The following is a 20,434-nucleotide window of genomic DNA, read 5'->3' on the forward strand; positions in this document are numbered from 1 at the left end:
ACTGGCATTCATTCGCTCTCCTGCTGCCCTGTGAAGAGGTACCTTCCACTATGATTGTGTTTCCTGAGGCCTCCCCAGCCATGCAGGACTGTGAGTCAATTAAACCTTTTTTCTTTATAAATTACTCAGTCTTGGGTATTTCTTCATGGCAGCATGAGAATACATGCTGCTATAGTCCAGGGACCATATTTTGAGAAATACTGCCATAGACTTTTCTTCCTGTCCCTTCATAACACTTTATTCTTTCCTTTTGTTCATTAAAATTAATAGTATCTCCCTTAGTAATAGGGAGGTATTACTGCTCTAAAGTAATTTCTTTCTTCATTGGAGTTAATGCCATTTATTGTACTTTCTTTCTATTATCTTTATTTGTAAAGTTGTCCTCATTCATATACAATGAATTCTTCTCTTCCTCCTGAGCCTTCATCCCCAGCCCCACCTGTCTCAGTCCCCAGCACACCCGAATCCCTGCTTCTTACTTGCACATCCTGCCCAAATGACCAATACATAACTGGAATAGAGACTTTCTACCAGGTTAGAGTATGGAAAAGAAGAGTCTTGAGGTTGAGTTAAAGCAAGAGAATTACCACCAAGAGTTTTCCAGGAGTGTGCTCAGCCAGGAGGGAGAGGAAAACAACAGGGTCAGAAACTCAAATGCTGGGTGACAGACATGGTGATGTATGGAGCTGAATACTAGCATGAGGACCATAATAGACACCTATTGCTTTTGCCTTCCTATCCCCCGATGTCTCTCTCTCTCTCTCTCTTTTTGTTTTTGTTTTTTGTTTTTGTTTTTTTTTGGTGGAGCGTCTGACTTTACCTTTAAGGAACTGTTTTTCTTTTATATTTTTGTAGGTCTAATAATTTGAGGCCCTACTTTTCCAGCCCCAGGTATGGGCTCTAGGCTTTTCCATGAGAGTAGCTCATGCTCTGGTCGGGGTGACTTGTGGCTGACTGGACATGTGGCCCCGGGGGGCTAATTCTGAGTCCTTCTTTAAAGCCTGAGATGGAGGGAAAAGGCCACTCTCCTTTGGAAAGTTCAGAAGCTAAGATTATGTACATTAGGGCTGCCAGGGACTACATAGTCTTCCATTTGGAGGAAAGCATTCCTGAAGATGAAGTCAAAACTAAAGAAATCAGGACAGGGAGAGAGATGGAGAGGGAGAAGAAGAGGGAATTCAGTTATTTGAATCCCTGAATCTAGCTATGCCAGAAGCCAAAGTACTGTTGGAGTTCTCAGTTATGTGAGCCAATTCAGACTCTTTTTTGCTAAAACCACGTAAATTGGGTTTCTGTCATTTGCAATAGAAAAAAAAGTCCAGAAGGTCATTAAAACTGTTGCTTTGGTCTATGGGATATCCATATCATGTCCCCTTGGTTTTTCCTTTGAAACCTCCCACATCTCCCTGCTCTCAAGCATATGGATAGTGACACTTGGCTTGGCCAATCTGTAACTTCCATCTTCTAGGTTACAGCAATTGATTCAGGGATGAACACAAGATGTAATCCAGGTCTGGGAGACTCATTTCTGGATTTTTTTTTAAGGAAGTGTTGGAAATGTAAAGCTAATTTTTTTTTTTTTCCCTGAAATTGCAATACTAGAGGACATCAGCCTGGAGCTTTTGGGATGATTATATAGGAAGGGCTTGTGTGAAAGCAAAGCCCACAGAGAATGTTTGGATGTAGGGAGATCAAGGCTGATGACATCAAGATTCAGAACAGCTGAGGTTAAGAGGTTCCAGAAGCTTAAAAAACACATTAAAGAGAATTGTTAATCAGCTGCAGAGTGCGCATGTTTAGAATCTCAAGTAAATCGTGGTCAACTTAAGCAGATTTTCCCAATTGGCTTTGTGTTCCAAAAGATTTTAGTTGTAGTGTTAGCCAAAGTTTTCTGTCTTTTGCTCCATAACATATAAGGATAAAAACCATTCTTATTGAAAATTATGATAGAATCAGAGTTTCAGTACTGAAAGAGACCTTAGAGTTTAGCCTTGCGGTTTCCAAGTTGTGGGCCACGACATTTTTACAAGTGGTCCCTAAATTCATATGTGTCACAAACGTCATTCTGCAGATTTAAAAAATGCTTGTATCTGGGACACATACGTGGATTATCATTTTTCAAATGAATGCAGGTGCTGCCATGATTACATTAGAATTCATTTAATGTTTGGACAGAAAGCCCAGTAGCCATTTATCAGTAAAGTCATTTTCTCAATCAGTAGAAACGTTTACTACCAACATTTTAGTAGGGCAAGAGTCTGAAAACTGTTGATGTTAACATATTTCACCTAACTGAAAGGATTTTAAAACATATCCCTGGCCTGAAGTGTTGACTTGTAATAAGTGAAGAAGCTAAGAAGTTACATGAGCTGTCTGAACATTTGTAGTGGTTCTGTGCTACTTTTGTCATGGTGCAAGGCTGTGGAAAGGTGGCTACCTAGGGGGCATGGTACCTACGTGGTACATGGAGAAGCGGTGAAGAGTCTTGTGTCATTGTATCTCTGCCACCTGTAATCCTCACTGCAGTCCCCAGCTCCTGGGTATCTGCCCCTCCATCCTTTTGTGCCCTTTCCCCTGGCTTACTGCACTCTTGTCACGTGACTTCCTTCCAGTGTTTTGGAAAGGCTCTGCTTTTCTCATTCCCTGGATTTGGCACATGTGATTGCCTGTCTAGAATGCTCTTGGCCCCATTCCTTTGATTGAGTTAATGCCTCCTTTGTCCTTACCTCTCAGCTCAAGAGTCACTTCCTCAGAGGAGGGCCACCCTGATTACACTCATCCCAGCCCCTGTCCAAGACAAGTCCTTTGGTTGTGTGCCTTCTGCAGACCGCATTGCTTTCCTTGGGCGCACTTCTCTCGGTGTGGAACTCTGCTTTTGTGCTGGCATTTGACGAGGTCTGATTTCCCCACCTGAGAAAGCTGAGTCCTGAGAGCCGAGACAGTGTTGATTTTTGTAAATAATTGTCTTCCCCGGTGACTGGCATGTAATCAAATGTGTTGCACAGATGAAGCAGAGGCTTCTAAGGTGCCTTAAATTCCTGCTCTCTGTGCTCCTCCACCTCTGTTATGCCAGATTTCACATTCTCATGCTTCATTTTTACCTTTTCTGTCCCTGTAACTAGTCTTGGAATTCTTCAAGGGCAGAAACTGTATTGTATTTATCTTTATATCTATGTATCTATTTTTATCTAAAATGTGAGGAGAAGGCCCACCTGCAAGCTTGTGACATAACCAGGAAACTATGTCCTATATACAGCCCTCCTAAAAATAGCCCAGCACGTGCTCTGGTATAATCTGACTCAGATGCTTTATGTAGTAGAATTTCAGGAATATGCCTGTCTTTATACACGCATTAAACTTCCTGAATTTTGTCTTTTAAAAGTGTATTTAAGCAACTGGTATGATAAGATGAATGTATTATCCCGGGTTTAACGAGAAGCAGAGGCTCCATGAGCTGTGAGCATTCTGTTGCTCTACTTAACCTGAAGTAAAAGCTAAAGGGTTGAAGGATGTGTGGGCTGGGAAGACCACCCAAGAATAATGTCGTATTTACTGTAATGTATAAGCACAAATGTTTAGGGTTATACACCATGGGTTTGAACCTTAGCTTTGCTACTAACTACCTGTGTGGCCTTAGCAGGACTGTCTCTCTCTGAGCTTTATTTTCTTTGCAGCTCAGTAGAGAGAATAACAGTACCTGCTTTATAAGGCTGCAGGGAGCATCGTGGAAAGCAAGCATGTGAAGTGCTCTGCACAGGCCAGACTTGAGGGCTCAGGGCCATAACCACTGCTTCCCCTCCCTCCGTGGGAGGCAGGTGGGTGGGTGGAGCAGGAACATCTTGGATGAGACAGTGCTGCCTCTTTTTTCTCTACAGCCAGAGTGGTAAATGAGAAAGGATTAAAAAGGTCCTGGGAAATAGAGAACAAACTTGTCCAAGCCATGATCAACCATTTGTTCTTTGGTGGCAAGGAGTTGGGGGTGGGGGTTGGGATATGAGTGACTTGAAGATAAAGGTGGGACATCTGACTGACATTGGTTATAACAGTAAGTTTGTTTCAGTAAGAATAAAATATCAGGCTGGGCATGGTGGCTATGCCTGTATCTCAGCACTTTGGGAGGCTGAAGTGGGAGGATCGCTTGAGCCCGGGAGTTTGAGATCAACCTGGACAACAGGACGAAAACCTAGCTCTACAAAAAATACAAAAAATTAGCCGACCGTGTTGGTATGTGCCTGTAGTCCCAGCTACCTGGGAGGCTGATGCTGAGGGTGTGAGGATCACCTGAGCCCAGGAAGTCGAGGCTACAGTGAGCTGAGAATGCACCACTGCACTCTAGCCTGGGCGACAGAGGGAAACCCTGCTTTGAAGAAGTAAAAAAGAATAAAATATCAAAAGACCTTGAGGAAGAAAGACAAAACAGATACACTTAAAATACAGCTCAATGGCAGATCCTGGGATAAAACATTGTCTTAGAGCTTCCTGGCAGCTGTGGACTCTGACAGTATTTCCATTGTAGATTTTAAGTGCTTTTTTTTTTCTTTGCAAAATGCCTAATTTACATGCTGATTTCTCCTGAAACCTGATGTTGAGTCATTGCTTTTTTTTAAATGGAAAGGATTTAGATTAGATCATGGAGTGAAATAATACTGTAGTTTATAAAGTGCAACACAAATGTAAAGAATAATTGTTAAAACATTCTAACTCCAATGAACTATCCTCTGCTTAGTTCCTTCTAATCCACTCTCCAGACTTGACCAGAGGGTTATTCCTAAAACATAATCTGGTCACATGTTTCCTTTGCTTATAGTCTCTGTCCTCCATACTTACAGCAGTAATTGTCATTTTTTTTATATTAAGTTTTTGTTAAATGGTCTAAAATCACACGGTATTAAAAGTAGCAAATCTTTATTCTTTCCTTCCCCAGTTCTGTTCCTCAGAGCAGTTTTTACAACTACCTCACTATTGAAGTGCTCATAACACTCAAGTGTATTGGTAGGGTTTCTAGGACTTAAAACATTATTTTAAAAATGTAACTGTATCATAACCACTTACAGTAAGTTGGGAAACTACCAAAAAAAGAAAAAAACTGTGCCTTAGATTATATTGCCCTGATGGTACCATAGTTTAACCATTATCATATTGTTGACTGGACCCCAGATTATGTTTAATTGCCTTAATTTGGGGCCACTTAAATTATTTCCAGTTCTTATTGCTATAATCTATGGAAAATATCATTTTCAAAATTATTTTGTTTATATTAAAATATAAACATATATTTCAAAATTGTTCCCTTAATGTTGATAGTCCAAATGGCAAAATCTGGGCCAAATAGTACAAATATTTTTATGGATCATGAAACTCAAACTATTTTCAAAAATGATTTGCCAATATCCGGTGCATCCAGAAATATATTCAAGTACTCTTTTCACCTCACACTTCCTATTCCTTTTTTGATTTTGGCTAATGTCTTATTGTTTTGAAATCTTGGTTGGGAACATTAAGACATAAAATATAAAACTCTACTTGTAAACTTGAATTTCTTTCCTTTTTTGAGACAGGGACTCACATTGTCACCCAGGCTGGAGTGCAGTGGCACCATCTTGGCTCACTGCAACCTCCACCTCCTAGGCTCAAGCGGTCTTCCTATTTCAGCCTCCCAAATAGCTGGGACCACAAGCATGTACCACCATGCCCAGCTAATTTTTTTTTGTTTTGTGTTTTTAGTAGAGACAGAGTTTCACCATTTTGCCCAGTTTGAAACTTAGATTTCTTTTAAGGTTTAAAATACTGAAACTTTATTGTTTTCAAACTCTTAATTATCAGATTACCAGATATGATGAGTTCTAGCATTATGTTCTCATACATTTATAATTTCTACCTTGTTTTATTCCCTGCAGCTTGTTGCTGTAGGAAAAGGTATGGTGAATCACATGCCATTTTGTGTTGTCCAAGAAAATAACTCCATCTCTGTAGTTGTCTGGCACATCTTGACAAAATAAACGGTGCAGTTTATGTGTTTCAAAGCCTTCTTGCTCCAAAATTTGGGGGAAAAAACTATCCATTGCATGCATATGTAAGCATAAAATGATTCACTTGGTATTAATGCCTTTAGGTTCTTTAATTGACTAGGGTATATGAGAGAACTAAGAGAAAGGAACACTCATTTAAAAGCAAATAAAGACTTGATATTTTTTCTTCTTTATTCACTGGATAAGATTGATAGTATGGTAATCAGAAATTCCAAACTGCCTCTCAGGCATTGTATCTACAGGATGCCAACTTTTGTAAGTAAACTGTAAATTTTGTTCTCAAACCATTGCTTCATGCTATTTTTTACCAGGGCAAATAAGCAGATTGATCTCAGGAACCAGAGGTTGCATGGATGGCTGGTCCAATTGATCCACCTGTCCTAATAGATCATTGTGTAACGGGGTGGAAAAACAGGAAACTTGATTTAGGCACCATTTTGATCAGAGACTGAAGTCAAATGATGTGAGTGTTCAGGTCATTATGATTCCTTTAGTTAACTCCATCCTACAGAGTAGGGAGCTCTGCTGATCTCACCTCAGTCATGCTTATGACAAATAGAATTGTTTTTCAGGGGGTCAGTATTTGGTAGTTTTGAGAGACGGTTCAGTTTTACTAGAGGAATGTTATGAATGCATTAGTTTTATACTGATAATTTCCATGTAACTTTTGAAGAGGAAGAACATACATGGTTTTCTCAAGAGTGAAAAACGATTCTCAGCAAACAATTTGTTGTGAAGAAAAATGCCCTTTAATTTTATAGATATTTGTGTCTGTCCAATCCTCGCTGCTTCTCAGTTTCTCAGAACCCTCATCCATCCCACCCACCCCATCCCAGAATTTGTATAACCCCTGGCAAAACACAGAAGTCGTCTCCCCACTAATGAGAGGGTTTTGGGAAACATATTCTCTTGTGTGTTATTCCCCAAATAGTTGTTTCATACCATTCTTCAGAAGCAAATAAATGAGCTGTGCTAAGGAATCAGTTTCATGGGTGTTTAGAAAAAAATGAATCCATCTGCCTTAATGGATAATTGTGTAACAGTTAAACAATAACAATAACAAACACAATTAACCCTCAAGCTTTGGGGCTGCAGTGCCTGGAGATCAGCCAGATCTTTCCTGTTCAGTGACAATAAACATGTGGTAGTGTCCTGAACCAAAGCTCATCTTGGGATGAATTCAAGATTGGGGGTAGGGTGTGGAGGTACAGAGAGGGAACCTGCTGTTTGGTACCTTTCTGCTAAAATCATAGTCTTAGCCTTTCAGCTGTTTTCTTTCTGAGCCCCTCCTTAACATTCCCTCAAGCCCCCACTCCCTTGCACATGCAGAATGAGTGTGCTTCCTCCAACCACCAATCTCTCTTTCTTCCCTGAATCCCCTATGCAGAGGAAGAGCCCAACCCTGTGCCCTGCCATGTTGCCTTATCCATAATAATCAGGTCTCTTGGAGCTGGGCGTCTTTTCACACCACCTTAGCTTTGTATTCATCTGACTCTTGCACTTAGAGATTTATTATGCCCTGGGACTGTTTCCTCAGCTCAGAAGCCTTGAGGTGGGTGGCAGAGCTTTGCCATTCTTCCTCGTGAGGGCTGCACCTCTGCCATGATATTTCTCTTCTTGCTGCTGCTTTTTCACAAGGTTGTTCTCTTGTCCCTTTCCCCATGCTGGGCAATCCGTCCTGAGCTGTGGTTGGGTCAGCCTATTTCTTGGAAGGTATTTTTTACATTTGCTTCAGTTGTTTTGATTCTAAGGCAGGGTATACCCTCTCTGTGGTCTACATGTGAAAATGCACATTTGCAAAACAAAGCCAATATAAATATGGATTATGCTGTTGACTTAATAAAACAAAATTTTCTAGCAACAGGGAATAGAAATGTAAATTTAGTTTTTGGTGATTCATTACTTAATAGGATATATTCCAATTCAACATTTGTAAATAAAGTAAAAGTGCAATTTACTTATTCATCTGTTTAGTCAGCATGTATTATTTGAGCATCTATTATGAGTCAGATTTCACACTAATGAAGACACAAAGAAGAAGGAAACAGTTCCCAACCACATTGGGAAATCTGACAGTCTAAGGGAAGAGACACATACAAAAAGAGGCCATTTGAAAATAATGTGATATTCTAGTAACAGGATTTACACAGAGGATTAAGGGAGTATGAATAAATGAATAATTGAATGAAGTTTTCTATTTCCTTTAATGTAATAGAAAACAAGTAGTTCAATGGCTACTTACTGGATGTAGAGGGTTGAAAATAAATCTGTACTTACAAAAAAAGCAAAGAAAAAACCAAAAAATACCCCAAAAACTCCTCCTATAAAGGCGTGGGTTTGCTTTCTTTCTCCTGAAACTGGGCACATGTTTTCACTATTTCCCAACAGTGTGTGATGAAAGTGATGCTGTGTGAATTCCAAAGTGAAGACAAAAGGTGATGCTAATACTGCCTTGCTGGAGCTCCAACCACCATGCTGTGAGGAAGCCCAAGGTAGCCTGTGTAAGGACACTACATGGATAAGCCCTGAGCATACATGAATAAAATAGAGAGCTGCCTGGCATCCCCCATCTGCTCCAACCCACCTACTGTTCCATCTCCAGCCACTATCTGACAGCAACCACATGAGAGACCCTAAGCCAGAATGACCTGGTAGAGCCTTTTTTTTTTTTTTTTTTTTTTTAAATTTGAGATGGAGTCTCGTTCTATTGCCCAGGTTGGAGTGCAGTGGTGCCATCTCAGCTCACTGCAACCTCCACCTCCTGGGTTCAACTGATTCTTCTGCCTCAGCCTCCTGAGTAGCTGGGACTATAGGCATGCATCACCATGCCTGGCTAATTCTTTTTTTTTTTTTTAATTTTTAGTAGACAGGGTTTCACTGTGTTGTTCAGGCTGGTCTTGAACTCCTGACCTTAAGTAATCTGCCTGCCTTTGCCTCCCAAAGTGCTGGGATTAGTGAGTCACTGAACCCCACCCTGGTAGAATCTTCCTCAGACTCCTGACCCACAGAAACAACAAGAGAATAAAATGTTTGTTCTTGCTTCAAGACCTTAAGTTCAGATTGATTTGATACATATCAGAAAAATGGAACAGACTCTGTTACTTTGTAGTTGGGTGCTGCTAGAACAAAAGATGAAAACAATGTGGGGTCGGGCATCAGGGAGATGCTGGAAGAGCCTTGAAGATATTGTCAGCAGAAGCCTGTTGGGCCCTGAAGAATCTGTTTTAAAGGTTTCAAGGAATGAGGAAAACTTTATTGAAAACCAGAAGAAAGGAGGCCTTTGGTAGGTCGTGGTAGAAAGTTTAGCCAAATTGTCCCCTCTAGTAGTATGGAAAAGAGAAAATGTACCCAATGAACTGATGGATCTGTCTGAGAAAATTTGTAGGCAGAATGTTGAAAAGGCCAACTGGTTTCTTTTAGAAATGCTAAGACACAAGTAGAGAGATAAGCCAAAATGCAACTGTTCAGTTTTTAATAAAAACATAGAGGAAATAGTAAGATGTCAAGACTGTTTTGAAAATAAATGTTTCTTATTCTACCAGAAAACAAAAAATCTCAAATTAAGTACTAGTTTCAGGGCAGAGATCAAATCCAGGGTGGTCTTGAACGATCCTTTGTTAAGATCTCAAAGATGTTAGGTGGGGCCTGACATCTTTTCAAACAGACAAAAATGTTCTAAGAATCTGAAGGGTGTGCGTCACAGACCCTTTGTGTTAATAGGATTTTTAAAATGTGTTGTTTTTGTTTTTAAGACTGTTTTGGGTTTTTCTGAGACAGGGTTTTACTCTCTCTCCCAGGCTAGAGTGCAGTGGCTCGCTGTTGGCTCAAGGGATGTAACCTCCACATCCCAGGCTCAAGGGATCCTCCCACCTCAGCCTGCCAAGTAGCTAGGACCACATGTGTGAGCCTCAAAGCCTAGCTAATTTTTGTATTTTGGTAGAGATAGGGTTTCAACATGTTGCCCAGGTGAGTCTCAAACTTCTGGGCTAAAGCCATCCTCCCACCTTGGCCTCTCTAAGTGCTGGGATTTATAGGCATGAGCCACCGTGCCCGGCCAGGACTTTTAAGACACTTAAGGAAATTTTCCAAAGGCAACCTCACAGGGAGTGAAAACGTACTTTAAAGAGTTTTGTCTAACTTTCATTTAACGGAGTAGATTACAAATTAAGATACAAAAATTTCACAAAAAAATTTTAAAGGAATTGTATCAGCTTGAACTGAAAAGGACAGACAGAGCAAAATAGGCCTTTGTTTTCCAGAACAAATGTGGGCAGGAAGGATCCTGAAATATCTACTTAGCTGCATTTCCAATGCTAGGTCATAAATGGCAATACAACTTCTGCCTTGTTTGCCGGAACACTTGCAATGGAGCACTGTTTTGGCAGGTAAGCCATCTGACTGTCCTAGGGGCACCACGCTGTGAAGAAGTCCAGTTGGTCTACCTAGAGAGACCATATAAAGAAGCACTGCAACAGCATGCTGGGTGGGGGCGGGGAGAGAGAGAGAGAAGAGGGAGAAATATATCAGTCCCTGGCTAACCCCTAGCTTCTCCAGACCTCCATTTTTTTTTTTTTTTTTTTTTTTTTTTCCCCTGCTCTGGCCACCATCTGACTGGGTGAGAAGTCCCAAGCCAGACCTACCCAACGGAGCCCTTCTCAAATTCCTGACTTACAGGAACTGTGAATCATAGTGAAGTAATATTTGTTTTAAGTCATTACATTTTGGGTGATTTGTTATATAGTCCTAGAAAACCAGAACACTGGCCATGTAAATTTGAACAGTATGTAACTTTTTATGCTTCTGAATGGGAAAATAAACATTATTCATTGACTTACTCTTTGATTTATGTCAGATACCTTGCAAGCAACTTATTGAATGAATGAATGGATGAATGAACATCTCCATTTTGAGGTGAGAACATTCAAAGGTGAGCCATACAGGATTTATGTAACTCACCTAAGGATTCAAGGCAAGTAAATGTCACGAGTGGACTTGAATCATCCCAAAGCCATTAAAGTTCCATTCATTCAACACTTATTTTATTGTGTGTTAACTATGTGCCAGGCACGGTGCTAGGCAATGGGGGTATGGTGTTAAACAAGACATTCATTGTTTCTGCCCTAACAGTGCTAATATTCTAGTGGAAACGGACAATAAACAAGAAGTAATTATACATTTTGACCAACAAGGAGAAGAAATGTAAGAGTGCCATGGTGGATTATAGGAGAGGATGCTCCTCCTTTAAAGAATGTATTTAGGAACATTCTCTCCAAGGAGGAGACATGTGAACTAGAACTTGAAGGTTGAGAAGTAGTCAGCTATGTGAAGAGGAGACACAGCTTTTTTTTTTGTGAGAGGATTAGATGACGTGTGTGTGTTTTTTGCACAGTAGTAAAGCATGTAAATTCTCTTTACAGAGCCTCGGATGAGTGGGACTGGCAGTGAAAAAGCTTTGGGCACCCTGAGAGTGAGGGCCCTCTTGAATTTTGCAACTTTAGCCCCTCTTGTCTCATCCTAGTCCTGACCCTGAACGTAGACTTACAAATTTTAGATTTGTTGCATTATTGCCTATCACATTTAAGATCCATCTAGTAAAAGAATCACCATAGACACAGGTGTACACACATACATAGGGAAAAAGCCAAGGGATTGATCAAAATTAAGTGTTTAAAAATATTCATGTAACTGATGGGAATTTTATGATAAGTAGCAAGGAAATTGGCTCTTACATTTCAGCACAGGGCTTGCTGAGATACAAGTCTGGGGTTACTCAGTGGGGTAAGCAGGCTCATTGAGCTCATAATGTTTTAGTACCTGTTGGGGGATGAACTAATCAGCTCCAAATGGGCAACAGGCAGTGAAGTGTGTGTGTGTGTGTGTGTGTGTGAGAGAGAGAGAGAGAGAGAGAGAGATGTGGGAGTAGGGGGATGGGGTGTGGGAAGGCAGTGTTCAGCCAATGAATGCTGTTCCAGCAGGGTTCGTTTGGGAAAGTTTAATATTCACAAAGTCTTTTCTATAACATAAATATTTGTTTTGGTCAAATTCTTAGAAACTCTTTCTGAGATTCAAAGAATATGTACTATTGCACTTGGATTCAGAACTTGGCCAAATTGAACCAAGAATTCCCCTTCATTAGTAAAATCATGTTGCCCTTACAGGTTCTAAATCATTCCTGGGACAATGCAGACATTAGCAGAGGTGAAACTATGTGAGTTGCAGACATGCCTGGGGAGATGGGGCTGAGCAGCAGACCTGAAACCAATTCCCGGCTTTGGAAAGAGATACTGTGTCTTCTCACTTCATGTGTTATCTTCCAAGGATTCTTTTGGTATAAGCAGTTTTGCTTATCCTTCCATTGTTCATTTTGCTCTCATTTTCTTTGAGAGATTATTTTTCCAGAGGAAAATGTGGTTTAAGGTCATTTCTAATTCCCTACGTTTATTACTGTTGGGTTATTGATGTCTTTCTACTCTGATTATGCATGCCTGTCTTAAAGTTTTTCTCTTTAAGAACTTTAACTTTTCTTCTTTTCATATCCTTCTTATTACTGGCATCACTGCAGCCTAATTGGGCCCTGGACTCAGGAGAGGAAAAAAGCATGGATTCTACTCATCTGAAAAGTCAGTTTAATGCAAGTTGATTTTCATTTATTCTTTTTGTGTAGAGACAGGATCTTGCCATGTTGCCTGGGCTGGTCTCAAATTCCTGGCCTCAAGCTATCCTCCCTCCTTGGGCCTCCCAAAGTGCTGGGAGCCACCATGCCTGGCTTAACACAAGTTTATTGAGTAGCTGCTTGAGTTGGGCATTGTCTCCTGGGTGCTGGGGATCTAGAGTTTAGTGAGTTCCTGTAAGAACTCACAATCTAGTATAATTACCTATTTGCATAACCATGTGCAGTACATAGGTAATTACGACACTAGTTTACAAACATCAAAGAAAGTAGACAGTATTTGCTGAAGGTGGGCTGCTCAGAATTGGGATGATATAGAGCATTCTTCTGCAGGACACTTCAGAGTTTTAGTCCAGATAAGATTTATTAGCTCATTAGCTTGTTAGGTTTTTATTCATTCATTCATCAAACATTTATCAAGCACCTATCATGTGTCAGAAATATGCTAGGTGTAGGTAGTGGCAATACAAAATGAAAAAGAAGGATCCCTGCTCTTAGGGAGGTCATGATAGACATGAAAACATATGCCTGCAATGTTTTCAAATGCTGTAATAGAAGTCTGCATGGCATGGTTGGATTACAAGGGGAAAACAAGTTCCTTCCTGGGGAGGCTTCAGGAAAAATGTCAGAAGTAACGTTAGGACAGAATTCTAAGACAAGTGACTGTTTACTGGGCTTTTATTAAAAAGAATACATGCAAGAAGGAATATTCCAGACTGAGGATGCACAGAGGCCAGGAGGCTTGAAACTACCTAGCACATTTTGGGGGAACTGCAAGACATCCAGCCTGGTTGGCACTTCACATACTTAGGGCAGGGCCTAGAGGGAGATAATCCAAAGAGGTGGTAAGCAGGGTGTTCCTGGAGGACCACAAGCTGGCAGAAATCTGAAACACAATGCAGGGTATTTAGGGAACCACAGTGATGTGGCCTGTTTGAGGCACAGGAAAGAGAAGGAACTAGAGAGGCAGGGAAAGACCAAAACAGGAAGGACTTTGAATGGTAGTCTAAAGTAAAATTTGCTTTCATTGGTGTACAGTTCTACCAGTTTTGACAAGTGCGTAAGTCATATTGCAACCCCTTTAGACAAATATAGAGTAGTTCCATCATCCCAAAAGAGTCCCCCAGGCTCTCCCTTTAAAGTCAGCTCTCCTCTCTCCTGGGCAACCAGTGATCTGTTTTCTGTTCCTGTGGCATTGCCTTTTCTAAACTGTCACAGGAACACAATAATATATACAGCTTTTTGATTCTGACTTCTTTCACTTAGCATAATCTATTTAAGATTTATCCATTTAGTATGTATACCAGTAGTCTGTTCTGTTTTATTACTGAGTGGTATTCCATGGCATGGATATACCACAGGCTTTTAATCCATTCAACAGAGGACATTTGGTTTACTTTCACTTTTTGGTAATTATGAAGAAAGCTGCTATGAACATTCAGGTACAGGCTTTTTATGAACATAACTTTTTCATTCCCCTTGGGTAAATGTCTAGGAGTAGAATTACTGGGTCACTGGAGAGTATATGTTTAACTTTATAAAAACCTGCTAAACTGCTTTCCAAAGGTACTTGTACCCTTTTCCTATCCTATTAGCAACACGTGAGAGTTCCAGTTACTCTGTATCCTTGTCAGCATTTGATGTTGTCAGTTAAAAAAAAATGGAGCCATTTTCATAGATATGAAATGACATCTCACTGTGGTTTTACTCTGTGTGTGTGTGGTTTTTTTTTTTTTTAACCAAATGACTGGTGATGTTGAACATGTTTCATGTGTGTATGTGTGTGTGTGTGTTTGTCATCCATATATCTCTTTGTTGAAGTGTGTGTTCAAAATTATTGCCCAATTTTATTTTTCCTTATTGTTGAGTTTTGTGAGTTCTTTATATATTCAGCATACAAGTCCCTTATCTGTGGTTTATCTTTTTTTTTTTTTTTTTTTTTGAGACAGAGTCTTGATCTGTCGCCCAGGCTGGAGTGCAGTGGTGCGATCTCAGCTCACTGCAAGCTCTGCCTCCCAGATTCATGCCATTCTCCTGCCTCAGCCTCCTGAGTAGCTGGGACTACAGGCATCTGCCACCATGCCTGGCTAATTTATTTGTATTTTTAGTAGAGACAGGGTTTCACTGTGTTAGCCAGGATGGTCTGGATCTCCTGACCTCATGATCCGCCTGCCTCGGCCTCCCAAAGTGCTGGGATTACAGGAGTGAACCACCGCGCCCAGCTGGTTTATCTTTTTACTCTCTCAACAGTGTCTTGTAGAAGCTTTTCATGTTGATGAATCCAGTTTATAACTTTTTTCTTTTGTGGTCCAGCTTTTGGTATATTTTCTTTTTTGTTTGTTTTTTGAGATGGAGTCTCACTCTGTCGCCCAGGCTCACTACAACCTCTTGGTATATTTTCTAAGAAATCTTCACCTAAGCAAGGCTGTAAATATTTTCTTCTAAATTTTCTTTTAGAGATTTGTGTATAGTTTAGGTTTTGCATTTAGGTCTGTGATCCATTTTGAGTTAATTTTCGGATAAGGTGAAAGGTATGGATCGAAGTTCACTTCTTTTCACTTAAGTTTGTGTCTTAGAAAGCTAGCAACAATGTTGAGAGGGGATTGGAGAGACAAGAAAGTTGAATGTTTCTAAATTTATCTCTTGTTGTTCTAGAACTTTGCGCATCAGTAGATAAACGGAAAAATCATTCCCAACACAGGGATTGCTGGCATTTATGAATCAATCACATTGATTTGGCCAATATGAATGGTAAAATATTTTAAAAATACCTAACAAGTAGCCTGTTGAACGTATGACTTGGTGATTTGGCTGTATAGACATAGCTTGAACCCTTCTTTTGACCCTAAATTTACTCCCTTATTTATGACTTGGGAGTTATAAGGAATTTAAAAGGAAGAATGTTTTCTTTTATGTTCTATGATTGTACATCTGAGTGAGATAATTAGTATTACGCTTTGCTAATACTCCTGGTGGTGTCATGATATTAAGGGAAGATGAATTTACTTTGACTAATGGGTAAGAAAATAATCTGTTTTAAGAAAATCCAGGTGTTGGCTTATGAAAGATGAAATTCCAGAGATTCCTCATTTATGTTGTAGACAACAAAAATAATACATAAGCAAATGGAATTGAGGCAGGAGAATAGGGTCTGCAGTTGGGGAACCTAAGGCTGTTTCACACTGACTTCCTAGGACTAAATTGAATGGAAAACCCTAACTTTGCACATCTAAGTAACAAAAGGACCAGAGGCTACTCCCTTTGCAAACCCCCACTGCATGGCAGATGGGAAATTTAAAGTACCTCTGATCCGTTGGTTTTTGCATAGGAGTGCAACTTTGTAACTTCACTTCAGCAATCAGACTGATTGCCGGCCAAGTCTTCGTTTGCATAGACATTCAACTTTGTAACTTCACCTTAGTCTCTGATTGAGGGCCACCACTTCATTTACATGAGGTGAACACAAAGTGGCCAATGGGAAATCTCTAGGGGGTATTTGGACCTGAGAAGATTCTGTATCCAGGCCCTTGAGCTGCTGCCGCTGCTGGCTCCCACACTGTGGAGTGTACTTTCACTTTTCATAAATCTCTGCTTTTGTTGTGTCATTCTTTCCTTGCTCTGCTGTGTGTTTTGTCCAATTCTTTGTTCAAAACGCCAAAAACCTGGACAACTTGCAGTCAAGACCCTCTACCGGTAACAGAACTACTTCTTCTACCCATTCTACAACTTCATTTTCAATGAATAGTCTATGCTATTCTTGAATTTCATTTAAATTAATTTAAATTAATTCATTTAAACTATCAAGTGGAAAGTAGAGAATAGCGGTTTAGGCTGCGGAATCCAAATACTCAGGTTCAAATCCCAGTGTCTCTAACTGCATGACGGGAAAGCTCCTTAAATGCGGTGATCTCATTTCCTCCTCTATAAAGTGTGAAAGATGATACTAATATATATGGCTCTTGTGAAAGTTAATTGAAATAGTGCTTTACATGCTTAAGTAAGACTGATAAGTAGTATGTGATCAATAAATATCAGCTATTCTAAATATTAATAAAATTGAGAGCTTGCTTTAAGCTATTCTATGCATTGTGAAAGGATATAACCATGGAATAACACAGGGCTTCCTTCCTCAGGGAGTTTGCAATTTGCGACTCATTTAGGGATGCATGTGTAAAGAATGACCACTTAAAATTCAACCAGAGGCTGCTCTGCCTACGGAGTGGCCATTCTTTATTCCTTTACTTTCCTAATAAACCTGATTTCACTTCAAAAAAAAAAACCAAAAAACAAAAAACTCAACCAGAATGAAACAAGTGTTGTATTATATTTGTTAGATGAGGTGCGGCTAGAGTGATTATCAACCCCTGGGTGGATTAGAGGATGTTTCAGCCAAGGACAGTGTTTAATTTGGACCTTGGAGGAGGAGTAGGGGTCCCGTAAATGGAGAAGCAGAAGAGAATGACTCAGACATTGGTCCAGAAAGGGTTTGGAGAAGAATTCTCTTGAGCTGAAGAAGGAAGGATAGGGGGTGGTGGGAAAGAAGTGATAGAAAAAGCAAGCAAAGAACAGATCTTAAAGGAACCAGAATGCCAAGAGGAGAGGTTGGGCTTGGGTTTTTCTTTACCATATTTTATACATTTTTCATATTAGTTCTCGGAAAAAGCCAGCCTGGAAGACTACTCATGAAAGGTTTTATTTCTCTTCCTTTCAAAAAAAATATGAAACAAAAAACAAAAACCACCCTTGTAAATCATTAATGGCCCATTTTAAAAAGAAGATTACAGCCTGGGAGTTACTATTTTTCTGTTAGAGAAATAAAAAGGAATATATTGAATTATATGAAATACAAATTGGCCTCTGTGCTCCAGTACCTATCTGGGACAGATTTATAAATACTGAAATGATATAAATGATGGTTATTCAGCCCATTTAACATTAGAGAACTTTTAATGGCAAAGCAAGGACACTGAAAAAAAAAAGTTCTAGGGAAAAATAGTTGTTGTCTGGAAATCTAAGTTATTCTTTATTCTTCCATATTGATTTATATCTATTTAGAACTTGAAGACTTTTAGTGTTTTGCCTACTCTGCCAATTCTTGGAACATTTGCGGAACTGAGAATTTCTTCATTTATTACTTCCTAACTACACTTTAAAGGTAATAGTGAAATCTTAAATTGTCCGTTCTCTTTTCATTGTGCAATATCATTGAGGTAGAACTAATATTCAGAGAATTAATTTCCAAGATCTTTAATTCTGAAAATGATACAGATTATTTTTGTCAAGTTTAATCTGATGTCTCCTAGAATAATACTGGGGAATCACGCTGGGAACAGAAGATAAAAAATTGTTCATATTCTAGATTCGACAAGCTATACTTTAATTAACAGGCTGCAGTTGAAGAAACAACTCCAAGAATTAAATGTGAAAACCATCTATTAATTCTCTTAGAAGAGTTTATCTATGTCACAAATGGGAGTGATTTAAATTGTCTGTGGCACCTTTACGTTATTATTGAAAATGGAAAAAAAGAAAAATGCCCACCCTCACAGGCTTTTTGAGGCAAAGTTTGGTGGCACCCACAATTTTAACTTCAGCATTGACAGAGTCTCTCCCCATCTTAGTTGGCATTGGCTTTCAGGGTTTCTACCAAGGCATTTCTCTAGGCTTACTCTCTAAAAAGATGTTCTTGTTTCATCAGAGCTAACCTAGTTAGTGTACCATTTCCATAGGACTCTGATAAATGACTAGAATTTCTGATAAAATAATTTCAGGGTCTAGTGTTTATCCATTCGTTAATTCATTTGGTGTTTATTGGTTGTTATTAGATAAACCTATTTTCACTTGAAAGGAAGTGTGAGAATAACATAGGCTTTACAGTCTGAAGTTCTGAGTTCAAATTGTGAGTCTATCCTTAACCTCCCAAAGGTCTCTGCTGAACTCATATAACTTTTCTGAATTTCAGGCCTCTCATTTATAGAGTAGTGTGAGAATAACAACCACACAGGGTGATTGTGACTACCCTGGAGGGGAATTGCCAGGTGTAAAGTGCTATTTGAAATTTTTTTAAATTAATAAATCCTGCTGAGGGAACACTTTATCATCACAGATTACTTCTTTTATGGTGTTAGTTTCAGGCATAGGAAGGTGGATATAGAATACTACTTGGGATGTGTGGCAGATTATATGTTCTGAAGATGACTGTAGTGTTCTCTTGCCCCGCACGCTCTTTTTGCAATGTGATCTTGACAGTCCCCACATTGGGAGGTCTGTTTCCTCCCCTTGGACCTAAGTAATGTTTTCTCCTGTCTTTGCTTTCTTGGGACACTCACACTTAAAACCTAGCCTTAATGCTGTGAGGAAGCCCTGTTCCACTTATGTGGAGGAGTGGCCACGTGTAGGTTGGCTGGCGGCCTACCCGAGGTCTTAGCTGACAGCCAGCATCACCCAACAGTGGATGGAGATGCTTTCACACTTTGAGTGTCCCCAGCTCAGGCCCCGGATGACATGGAGCAGGGATATGCCATCTATGAAGTATCCCCTTCAAATTCCTAACCTACCAGTGAGGCAGGAGAATAGGGTCTAGATGCAGGAAACTTAAGGCCATTTCACGCTGACTCCCTAGAACTGAATTGAAAGGAAAACCCTAACTTTCCAGGCCTAAGTAACAAAAGGACCGGAGGCTACTCCCCAACCTTTTCTGCTACAGATGGGAAATTGAAAGTACATCTGACTGGTTTGCTTTTTGCAACCAATCAGACATTTGCATAGGAGTGTAACTTTGTAACTTCACTTTAGCCTCTGACTGGTTGCTTCCCACAACCAATCAGACATTTGCATAGGAGTGTGACCTTTGTAACTTCACTTCAGCCCCTGATTGGTTGCTTTCCACAACCAATCAGACTGATTGTGTGCCACCACTTCATTTACTTGAGGTGAACACCTAGTGGTCAATGGGAAACCTCTAGGAGGTATTTGGACCCGAGAAGATTCTGATCAGGGGCCCTTGAGCCCTGCTAGGGGCTGCTCCCACACTTTCACTTTCTGTTTCTTTCACTTTTCTATCTCTGCTTTGGTTGCTTCATTCTTTCCCTGCTTTGCTGTGTGTTTTGTCTAATTCTTTGTTCCAAATGCTAAGAAACTGCACAACTTGCTGTGAAGATCCTCTGCTGATAAAACCAGAATCCACGAGAATAATAAAATAATTGTTTCATGCCATCAAGTTTGGGAATGGTTTATTACACAGCAACAGCTAACCAGAACAAGATGGGAGGATTTATCTACACAAAACCTGTTTTTAACATTTTAGTAAGGTTGTAAAGAAAATGTGAATAGTATTTCTATTGTTTCAATAGCTTTAAATCATGATGGCAGGCTATAGTTATTTGCTTAATGAAACTTCAGAGTGAAATAGATTAAGAATTATTGGAAATTAGGCTGGGCACGGTGGCTCACGCCTGTAATCCCAGCACTTTGGGAGGCTGAGGTGGGCAGATCACGAGGTCAGGAGATCGAGACCATCCTGGCTAACATGGTGAAACCCTGTCTCTACTAAAAATACAAAGAATGAGCCAGGCCTGGTGGCGGGCACCTGTAGTCCCAGCTACTCCAGAGGCTGAGGCAGGAGAATGGCGTGAAACCAGGAGGCGAAGCTTGCAGTGAGCCAAGACTGCACCACTGCACTCCAGCCTGGCCGACAGAGCAAGACTCCATCTCAAAAAAAAAAAAAAAAAAAAAA

Source organism: Theropithecus gelada, unplaced genomic scaffold, assembly GCF_003255815.1.
Source record: "Theropithecus gelada isolate Dixy unplaced genomic scaffold, Tgel_1.0 HiC_scaffold_15987, whole genome shotgun sequence".
In the NCBI taxonomy this organism is placed as follows: domain Eukaryota; kingdom Metazoa; phylum Chordata; class Mammalia; order Primates; family Cercopithecidae; genus Theropithecus; species Theropithecus gelada.